The following is an 11,586-nucleotide window of genomic DNA, read 5'->3' on the forward strand; positions in this document are numbered from 1 at the left end:
CTTCACTCTACGGATTCAAATGTTAATCTCTTCCAGAGATACCCTCACAGATATGTACAGAAATAATATTTTACCATCTATCTGGGCATCCCCATTCAAGTTGATTCATAAAATGAAGCATCTCACACAGCTAATGAATAGTTGGGCTGAAGTTGGATTCCAGTTTTTCTGTTCATGTCCTTCTTCTTTTCCTCCTCCTGTTTCATTCATGCACACAAAACAACTATTAAATTGAATTTTAGGAGAATTTGACAGAAAGAAGTGGAGGTGAGCTTGAGGTTAATGACATTTAGGTAAATATTCCTTAGAGTGCATAAAGAGGATAATAATCTACTTTTCTTGTAGCTCTGTTGCACAGAATCCATAAGACATGTATAAAGCACCTTGACCAATGTCTACTTAATACTAGGGTGTGAGTTACCTATGATGTGCATGCAGGCTCAGTCATGTCTGACTCTTTGTGACCCCATCGACTGTAGCCCACCAGGCTTCTCTTGCCCATGGAGTTTTCCAGGCAAGAAAACTGTAGTGGCTTGCCATTTCTTACTCCAAGGGATTTTTCTGACCCAGGAACTGAACCTGCATCTCCTGAGTCTCCTGCATTAGCAGGTGTATTCTTTACCACCGAGTCACTAAAATAAAAATCTATAAAGTTCAAACATCAGATTTATTATTTTTGTCAAAATATAAACCTTGGAAGTCAGAGACTGTGTCTTACTCATAAAGGCTTCCTGGTGTCAAACACAATGTCTAAAACTTGATCACTGTTTGTTAAAAATTGTTGAATGTTAAAAAAAAAAAAAAAGAAAATGAGGTGAAACATTAAACAGTTTAGATTACTTTTTAAATCTCATATTTGAATTATATCCAATATTCATTGACTCGTGTCCTTTCCTCAAAACATAATTAGTTGCTTTTTAATACATTTTATAATATTTAAAATATTTCACTAAGATTTATAAAATTTCTATGAAGATTTATATTTCCCAACCCTAACTCCCAGTGTTGTTTTTATTAGTACTATATTTAAATTGGTTCAGTACTCATTCCACCTTGTTTTGTCTGAGCTTCTTCGGCATAGCTGAGGTCTATTTTGGTTTCTGCTTGATTGGCTGGATTTCATCATTTCATCAGAGACAATTTTTCATTTTATTCTTCAAGAAAAGGGGGCAGAGATTATCAGAGCCTCTGAATTTTTTCTGCCTCCAGGTTTGGGAAAAAAAAATTTTTTTTTTTTTCTTATTGGAGTTTAATTGTTTAACCATGGTAGTCGTTGGTGTCCATCAACTCTTTCAGGCTTTCTGGAATAGGGTATATCTTGTCCATCTGTACTTTTCTAGTTTATTTGATTTCATTAAACAGTACTTATTAGTACATATTTAAATGACTTATTCTTTTGTTCCATTTGTAGGCGTTGTTACTTGTATTAATTTCCTGGTATATCTGTAACAGTAACAAAGTACCACAAACTGAGTGGTTTGAAACAATGAAAATTTATTCTCCCACAGTTCTGGAGGCTGCTAGCTGAAAAGAGGGATCTTAGTGGTGTTGATTCTCCCTGAAGGCATTTCCTGTCCTTTCTCCTCTCCTAGCTCCCGGTGAAGGTCGGCAGCCCCTGGTGCTCCTTGGTTTGCAGGTGCAGTGCTCAAATCCCTGCTTCTAGGTTCCCTAGGCTGTCTTTCCAGAGGTGTCTCTCTGTCTTCACACAGGCTGTCTTCCTAGTGTCGCTGTTTTCTTGCATAAGGAAAAGTCAGATTAGATTCCACCTATTGTGTGATCTCATTTTAACTTGACTTGATCCGCAAAGACTATTTACAAATAAATTCACATTCACAGGTACTAAACAATTAGGACTTTAGTGTATCTCTTTGGGGAACACAGTTTAAACCACAGCACTACTCCAGAGATTTTCTGTCTTTAGGATATAAAAACAGGTTGTTGTTATTTAGTCACTAAGTTGCATCTGACTCTTGCTACCCCATGGACAATAGCCCTCCAGACTCCTCTGTCCATGGGATTTCCCAGGCAAGAATACTGGAGTGGGTTGCCATTTCCTTCTCCAGGGATCTTTCTGACCCAGGAATCAACCTGGGGCTCTTGCCACATCTCCTGAATTGCAAGGGGATTCTTTACCTCTGAATCAATGGAGAATCTGAACTCCCAGAGTTCACTCAAACCCATGTCCATCGAGTCGGTGATGCCACCAACCATCTCATCCTCTGTCATCCCCTTCTCCTCCTGCCCCCAATCCCTCCCAGCATCAGGGTCTTTTCCAATGAGTCAACTCTTCGCATGAGGTGACCAAAATACTGGAGTTTCAGCTTCAGCATCAGTCCTTCCAATGAACACCCAGGACTGACCTCCTTTAGCATGGACTGGTTGGATCTCCTTGCAGTCCAAGGGACTCTCAAGAGTCTTCTCCAACACCACAGTTCAAAAGCATCAATTTTTTGGCACTAAGGTTTCTTCACAGTCCAACTCTCACATCCATACATGACTACTGGAAAAACCATAGCCTTGACCAGATGGATCTTTGTTGGCAAAGTAATGTCTCTGCTTTTTAATATGCTATCTAGGTTGGTCATAACTTTCCTTCCAAGGAGTAAGCATCTTTTAATTTCATGGCTGCAATCACCATCCGCAGTGATTTTGGAGCTCCAAAAAATAAAGTCTGACACTGTTTCCACTGTCTCCCCATTTATTTCCCATGAAGTGATGGGACCAGATGCCATGATGTTAGTTTTCTGAATGTTGAGCTTTAAGCCAACTTTTTCACTCTCATATTTCATTTTCATCAAGAGACTCTTTAGTTCTTCTTCACTCTCTGCCTTATGGGTGGTGTCATCTGCATATCTGAGGTTATTGATATTTCTCCCAGCAATCTTGATTCCAGCTTGTGTTTCTTCCAGCCCAGCATTTCTCATGATGTACTCTGCATAGAAGTTAAAAAAGCAGGGTGACAATATATAGTCTTGACGTACTCCTTTTCCTATTTGGAACCAGTCTGTTGTTCCATGTCCAGTTCTAACTGTTGCTTCCTGACCTTCATATAGGTTTCTCAAGAGGCAGGTCAGGTGGTCTGGTATTCCCATCTCTTTCAGAATTTTCCACAGTTTATTGTGATCCACACAGTCAGAGGCTTTGGCATAGTCAATAAAGCAGAAATAGATGTTTTTCTGGAACTCTCTTACTTTTTCCATGATCCAGTGGATGTTGGCAATTTGATCTCTGGTTCCTCTGCTCTTTCTAAAACCAGGTTGAACATCTGGAAGTTCACAGTTCACGTATTGCTGAAGCCTGGCTTGAAGAATTTTGAGCATTACCTTAGTAGCGTGTGAGATAAATGCAATTGTGCGGTAGTTTGAGCATTCTTTGGGATTGCCTTTCTTACAGATAGGAATGAAAACGGACCTTTTCCAGTCCTGTGGCCACTGAGTTTTCCAAATTTGCTGGCGTATTCAGTGCAGCACTTTATGTATTTATGTATTTTTCAATTATTTTTATTAGTTGGAGGCTAATTACTTTGCAACATTGCTGTGGGTTTTTTCATACATTGACATGAATCAGCCATGAAGTTACATGTATTCCCTATCCCGATCCCCCCTCCCACCTCTCCCCCACCCGATTCCCCTGGGTTCTCCCAGTACACCTGGCCCGAGCACCTGTCTCATGCATCCCACCTGGGCCGGTGATCTGTTTCACCATAGATAATATACATGCTGTTCTCTCGAAAAATCCCACCCTTGCCTTCTCCCACAGAGTCCAAAAGTCTGTTCTGTACATCTGTGTCTCTTTTTCTGTTTTGCATATCAGTGCAGCACTTTAATAGCATCACGTTTCAGGATTTGACATAGCTCAACTGGAACTCCATCACCTCCACTAGCTTTGTTCATAGTGATGCTTTCTAGGACCCACTTGACTTCACATTCCAGAATGTCTGGCTCTAGGTGAGTGATCACACCATTGTGATTATCTGGGTCATGAAGATCTTTTTTGTACAGTTCTTCTATGTATTCTTGCCACCACTTCTTGATATCTTCTGCTTCTGTTAGGTCCATACCATTTCTGTCCTTTATCGAACCCATCTTTGTGTGAAATTTCCCTTCTTATCTCTAATTTTCTTAAAGAGATCTCTAGTCTTTCCCATTCTGTCGTTTTCCTCTATTTATTTGCACTGATTGCTGAGGAAGGGTTTCTTATTTCTCCTTGCTATTCTTTGGAACTCTGCATTCAAATGGGAATATCTTTCCTTTTCTCCTTTGCTTTTTGCTTCTCTTCTTTTCACAGCTATTTGTAAGGCCTCCTCAGACAACCACTTTGCCTTTTTGCATTTCTTTCCATGGGGATGGTCTTGATCCCCGTCTCTTGTACAATGTCAGGAACCTACATCCATAGTTCATCCGGCTCTCTGTCTATTAGATCTAGTCCCTTAAATCTATTTCTCACTTCCACTGTATAGTCATAAGGGATTTGATTTAGGTCATACCTGAATGGTCTAGTGGTTTTCCCTACTTTCTTCAGTTTAAGTCTGCATTTGGCAATAAGGAGTTCATGCTCTGAGCCACAGAAAGCCCCTGGTCTTGTTTTTGCTGACTGCATAGAGATTCTCCGTCTTTGGCTGCAGAGAATATAATCAATCTGATTTTGGTGTTGACCATCTGGTGATGTCCATGTGTAGAGTCTTCTCTTTTGTTGTTGGAAGAGGGTGTCTGCTATGACCAGTGCGTTCTCTTGGCAAAACTCTATTAGCCATTGCCCTGCTTCATTCCGTACTCCAAGGCCAAATTTTCCTGTTACTCCAGGTGTTTCTTGACTTCCTACTTTTGCATTTCAGTCCCCTATAATGAAAAGGGCATCTTTTTTGTGTGCTAGTTCTAAAAGGTCTTGTAGGTCTTCATAGAACTGTTCAACTTCAACTTCTTCAGCATTACTGGTTGTGGCATAGGCTTGGATTACTGTGATGTTGAATGGATGCCTTGGAAATGAACAGAGATCATTCTGTCAATTTTGAGATTGCATCCAAGTACTGCATTTCAGACTCTTGTTGACCATGATGGCTACTCCATTTCTTCTAAGGGATTCCTGCCCAAAGTAGCAGATATAATGGTCATCTGAGTTAAATTCACCCATTCCAGTCCATTTTAGTTCACTGATTCCTAGAATGTCACCATTCACTCTTGCCATCTCCTGTTTGGCCACTTCCAATTTGCCTTGATTCATGGACCTAACATTCCAGGTTCCTACGCAATATTGCTCTTTACAGCATCGGACCTTGCTTCTCTCATTAGTCCCATCCACAACTGGGTATTGTTTTTGCTTTGGCTCCATCCCTTCATTCTTTCTGGAGTTGTTTCTCCACTGGCCTCCAGTAGCATATTAGGCACCTACCGACCTGGGGAGTTCCTCTTTCAGTATTCTATCATTTTGCCTTCTCATACTGTTCATGGGGTTCTCAAGGCAAGAATACTGAAGTGGTTTGCCATTCCCTTCTCCAGTGGCCCACATTCTGTCAGACCTCTCCACCATGATCCGTCCGTCTTGGGTGGCCCCACACGGCATGGCTTAGTTTCATTGAGTTAGACTGTGTGGTCTGTGTGAGCAGATTGGCTAGTTTTCCCTGATTATGGTTTTAGTGTATCTGCCCTTTGATGCCCTCTCGCAACACCTACCGTCTTACTTGGGTTTCTCTTACCTTGGACGTGGTATAGCTCTTCACGGCTGCTCCAGCAAAGCGCAGCTGCTGCTCCTTTCCTTGAACGAGGGGTATCTTCTCAAGGCCGCCCCTTCTGATCTTGAACGCAGAGTAGCTCCTCTCGGCCCTCCTGCGCCTGCGCAGCCACTGCTCCTTGGAGGTGGGGTTGCTCCTCTCGGCCGCCGCTACTGGTCTCTGGCGTGGGGAAGCTCCCCTGCGCTGCTCCTGCGCTGTCGCAGCCTGGCGCTCTCGGTCGCCACCCCACACTACTATATATAAAACTGATAACTAATAAGAACCTACTGTATAGCACAGAGGATTCTATGCAATACTCTAATGACCTATATTGGAAAAGAATCTAAAATTGAGTGTATATATGTGTGTATATATTCTCTTTGCTGTTCAACAGACAACTAATACAGCATTTTAAATCAACTATACTCTAATAAAAAATAAGTTTAAAAAGAATATAAAAAGAACTTTCTCTTATGTAATATCTGCTCTTCATAAACTTCATTTCCCCCCTCCATATCTATGATTACCTTGTCTTTCTTCTATGACCTGAATTTCTCTTTCAATTTTTACCCATTCTCTTTCTAATGTATTCATTAGTTCTAAAATAGTATTATTTTAGTTATGTTATTCTTTCCTTTTGTTGTAGGAAGGGGGATCCCCTTCCAGGGCCCAAAGTTGGGCTCTTGTCTAACACTCAGAAAAGAATTGTCCGAGGAGACACGTGCTGACAAAGCAAGAGATTTTATTGGAAAGGGCACCCGGGTGGAGAGCAGGAGGGTAAGGGAACCCAGGAGAACTGCTCTGTAGTCCTTGGGTTTTATGGTGATGGGATTCGTTTCTGGGTGGTCTTTGGCCAATCATTCTAATTCAGAGTCTTTCCTGGTGGCGCACGCATCGCTCAGCCAAGATGGATGCTAGCGAGAGAGATTCTGGGAAGTAGACGGACAAGGAGTGTCTCCTCTCGACCTTTCCCAAACTCTTCTGGCTGGTGGTGGCTTATTAGTTCCGTATTCCTTATCAGGATCTCCTGCCATAAAACAACTCATGCAAATGGTTACTATGGTGCCTGGCCAGAGTGGGCGGTTTCAGTCAGTGTGCTTCCCCTAACAATTTCATTGGCCATATCCCTTTATATTTAATTCTGTAGATTTATTGGCTGGACTTTGAGAGGTTTTATATTCTGTTTATTGCTTTCAAATAATCTTATCCTCATTAATCTTTTCCACTGGACAAAGCACTTGGGAATGATCCTTGGGGTATGTTTTCTGTGAAATAGAGATATCAATCTTTTTAACTTCTTTCTCATGCTGTATTTTCTTAGGTAGCTTCACATTAAAACCTCAACCCCTGTTGCATGACTCTTGCTTAAAAGAGCTGTTCTGCAGACTACCTACAGCCTGAGAGAATTCTCCCTACCCTCTTTCCACCATTACCTGAGACTTGACTTATCTTCCAGCTACAGCTGAAAGGCTCAAGCCCTGTGTTCCCTCTCCCTCTCTCTATTCTGTGTGTGTGACGGGGGAAGGATTCACCTGGCGTTGGTGCAGTCTTTCTTAGAGGTACTAATTATGTTCCTTTTCCTCAAATTTCATATTCTGTCCTGTGCCTGGGATTGCTCCAGTTAATGAAGCATAGGGTGATACCTTCTAGATGATTCCTTCAGTTGAGCGTTGAGTTCAGTAGCCTATGATTCTGCACCAGTGGATCATGTGACTGTTCGCTTCCTTTTCATTTCTCCTAACCAATGTTATTTCTAAACACTTGGTGGTTGTGGTTTAGTCCCTAAGTTGTGTCCTACTCTTTGCTACTCCATGGACTATAGCCTGCCAGGCTCCTCTGTCCATGGGATTCTCCAGGCAAGAATGCTGGAGTGGGTTGCCATTTCTTTCTCCAGGCGATCCTCCCGACTCAGGAATGGAAACCCCGTCTCCTGCATTGCAGGCAAATTCTTTACCAACTGAGCCATAAGAGAAGCTCTAATTTCTTCCTTGAGGTCAAAAGAGACAAAAAGGATATCATTCTTCTTGCATTTCCTGTCCAATTTGGGAATATTGAGGAATATTCTTAGGACTTTCACTGCCCTGTGGGGATAGTACAGGAGCCAGTCTTCTTCCTTCCTTCTGCCTTGTAGAGACCTTGATGTTTGATTTCCTTGTTTGGTTGTGGCTGATTTCTTTTCAGCACTGTTGATTTTCTTGATTTTGTTGTTTCTGAGAGAAGAGAGACTCTCTGACTCTGTTCCCTCTATGTAGACCTGACCATGTGTCTTGAGCCTTTCAGTTATGCCATGATACGAACTCGTGATTTTTCCTCTAATAAAATGGCAGGAACTTTAGATATTTTAAAATTTGTAACATGTCTTCCTACATTTCTCACCAGTGCTATTATTCTGAATTCCAATTTAAAGTATTACATTGAGATGTCAGCTTATGATTGGAAGACCAGGTTGCTTTTTTTTTTCTCAAAGGCTTTAGATGTGAAACAATAATTATTAAAATACATTTTTTTAAACTTATTTTTCTTTCATTCAGCAGTCAGACTAAATGTCACCAAAGATTATATTTTAGTTCTTGCTGTTTTTAAAATTCTGGTGACTATTAGCCCATCAGAAATGAAAGAAGCTCTCAAAATGTATTCTTCTGCCAGTTCTGCCTCAGCTCTCCTTCCTGTGGTAACCTCATTGTTATTCCAGATTGAAGAATTTGGGGCTGTGGTGGGAGGTTCACAAACAAGTCTAACAGATTCTCTGTCCTGATAATCTTAGGGGCTTCCCCGATGGGTCAGTGGTAAAGAATCTGCCTTCGATGCAGGAGATCCAGGAGACATGGATTTGACCCTTGGGTCAGGAAGATCCCCTGGAGGAGGAAATGGTTACTTACTCCAGTATTCTTGGCCTGAAAATCCATTGGGCAGAGGAGCCTGTCAGGCTAGAGTCCCTAGGGTCACATGGAATCTGACACAATTGAGCAAACCGCACATATGCATAATCTTAGGTATTTATTATTTACTTTTCAGTGCCTAGAAGACTAATTAATAAATAAAAGAAATCATTATGGAAGATTTCAGGGTTTTTGAGCTTTTATCTCTTGGGGAAGAAGTCTTGCATTTTCAAAAGCATAATTATCTCCATTTTGTAAGAGAAATACATTGCTGAATACAAATGCTTTTGGTATAATGGAGATAGTTGAGCCAAAGCAAGATTTAGCCAGATCCCCATCAGAAAGGTTTAAAAGACAAAACAATGCATGCTTTATTGCTTTATCGTCATTAGCTACTGGTGGTCTTTTCTTTCCTATGTTTCTAGAACCTGCAGACAGTTCTGTCTGAGTCTGAGTACCCAGCCCTCCTCAGGAATTTAGGATATCGAATGCGAGCTGGTTAATGGACCACTGGGTGTCAGTACTGTCTTTTCATACTCTCTATGCTAAGTCACTTCAGTCATGTCCAATTCTTTGTGACCCCATGGACTGTAGTCCACCAGGCTCCTCTGTCCATGGAATTCTCTAGGCAAGAATATAGGAGTGGGGACCAATACTGAAGGGAGAGCATGAGTCGGGAAGCGGTTCGGCCGAGGGGTTCGGGGTTCCGTCTCACCTGCCACTCCCTGAGGCTGGGGGCTTTCGTCTCCGCCACGGCTGAGCTAATCCAGAAGAAGTTGCAGGGATAAGTGGAGAAATATCAATAGCTGCAGAAGGACTTGAGTAAATCCATGTCAGGGAGGCAGAAACTAGAGGCACAACTAACAGAAAATAATATCATGAAGGAGGAAATGGCCCTGCTGGATGGGTCCAACGTGGTGTTTAAACTTCTGGGGCACGTGTTGGTCAAACAGGAGCTGGGGGAGGCTCGGGCCACAGTGGGGAAAAGCCTGGACTATATCACGGCTGAGATTAAGTGATATGAATCCCAGCTCCTGGACCTAGGGCGGCAGTCAGAACAGCAGAGAGACCGTTGCTCAGCTGCAGCAGGAGTTTCAGCGGGCACAGGTGGCGAGGCAGGGGCTCCTGGGAAGGCCTGACCCTGTCCTGGGGGGTTTGGGGAGAGGAAGCAGGGTCTATACTGTAGCTAATAAAATGTGAAAATACAAAAAAAAAAAAAGAAAAAAAAAAGGAATATAGGAGTGGGTAGCCATTCCCTTCTCCAGGGACTATTCCCAACACTGGGATTGAACCTGGGTCTCCTGCATTTCAGGTGGAATCTTTACCATCTGAGCCACCAGCAAAGCCCACACCTAAGCTTCCCAAATTCTCTCAAACTTAAATGTCCACAGGGGAAGGCAGATAAAACATTCATGTGGGTTCACATTCGCTTACACAAAAAATGCTCTCTTCTTCTTCTTAGAATAACACCACTTTCCATTTTTCTTGATCAGTCCATTTGATGTGTATCTGGTTTACCAGTGTGGATACAAATTTTCTTTTGCCTTAAAACAACAACAGAAAGGCGTGATGAAGCACATTCTCCCTTGGTGACATGTTGGGGAAACAATGGGAAGAGGGTAAACAGGCAGTGGTATTGTATGTCAGCAAGGTGATGGAGTCTGAGCACAGGTAAGCCTTCAGATTTTTTTGAGAGAAATATATCTGAATTTTTATGTAAAATGTTCTCATGTATATGTTAGTTGGCTCAAACTTAAAGAAAAAAACAAAATTGTGGGCTAAGATATGGAACTTGCAGAACAACAGGCTAAAATCTCTAACATTTGAATGTTTTCTCTTCTTACTTGGAGTTTTTTGCTGATCATCTGCTAACCTGGGCTAATTGTTTGACTCTATTAGGGGTGAGGGAAGGTCCTTTGGGAGATGCTTAGGATTAATTTATCTTTTGTGACTGTATCCCTTTTTTATTTGAAGGAGTTGTTTGGCATAACTGGCGGGATTTGGTATAGGCCGGAAAGTTTAAATATCCAGATTTAACGTCAGTTGATCTGAGAGATGTTCGGAAAGTTCTATGAGTACCAATTTCTCAGTGCTGCATAATTTCCTGTTGTGAATGTACTGGAGCAAGAAACACAGGAGGGAATGTAGACAGGGGTCTCTCCAATTCTGAGGATTTGCCCTTTGTATAGACCGAGTGCAGAGAGGATGAGAAAGCTGTCCTCAGGCTTAGAGAGATGGCAGAGGCTTTAGAGACAGTGAATTCTAGACAGCTTCATTGGACACAGCAGGAAGGGGGAGTCCAGGTTGGGCAGAACCTACTCCAGACCTCGCAGCTGGTAGCCGAGGACACCCAGTTCCAACTCCTGATCTGGCGTTCTCCTGACTCACTTAACTCCTGATCTGGTGTTCTCACTGGGAGATGGTGAGGATGAGCACACAGCCCAGCCATTGGACAGCACGGCTGGCTGTGTGCAAACTGTTCATGATGTAAAAGAGAGAGTCAATGAAGGAAGAAATAGGCTTTGAAAGAAAGAGCCTATTTTTATCTAGATTGAGTACTTATGTCTAGGAAGGGATAGACTCTGAAATGAATGTCCAGCAAAACTGATTCCTTCATTTTTTGAGTGTGTTGTTCAGTAGATCAGTCATGTCTGACTCTTTGTGACCCCATAGACTGCAGCAAGCCAGGCTTCCCTGTCCATCACCAACTCCCGGAGTTTACTCAAACTCATGTCCATCGAGTCGGTGATGCCATCCAGCCATCTCATCCTCTGTTGCCTCCCTCCTCCTGACTTCAATCCTTCCCAGCATCAGGGTCTTTTCCAATGAGTCAGCTCTTCGCATCAGGTGGCCAAAGTATTGAAGTTTCAGCTTCAGCATCAGTCATTCCAATGAATATTCAGGACTGATTTCCTTGAAGATTGACTGCTTTGATCTTCTTCCTGTCTAAGGAACTCTTAAGAGTCTTCTCCAACACCACAGTGCACAAGTATCAATTCT

General features: G+C 42.3%; 1 pseudogene; it reads left to right on the plus strand.

The window, feature by feature from the left end:
• The first annotated feature begins 9,254 nt into the window (after window positions 1-9,254).
• LOC136158452 (prefoldin subunit 6 pseudogene) lies at window positions 9,255-9,725 on the plus strand (annotated as a pseudogene).
• Window positions 9,726-11,586: the final 1,861 nt, after the last annotated feature.

This window comes from Muntiacus reevesi, chromosome 1, assembly GCF_963930625.1.
Source record: "Muntiacus reevesi chromosome 1, mMunRee1.1, whole genome shotgun sequence".
Taxonomy (NCBI): Eukaryota; Metazoa; Chordata; class Mammalia; order Artiodactyla; family Cervidae; genus Muntiacus; species Muntiacus reevesi.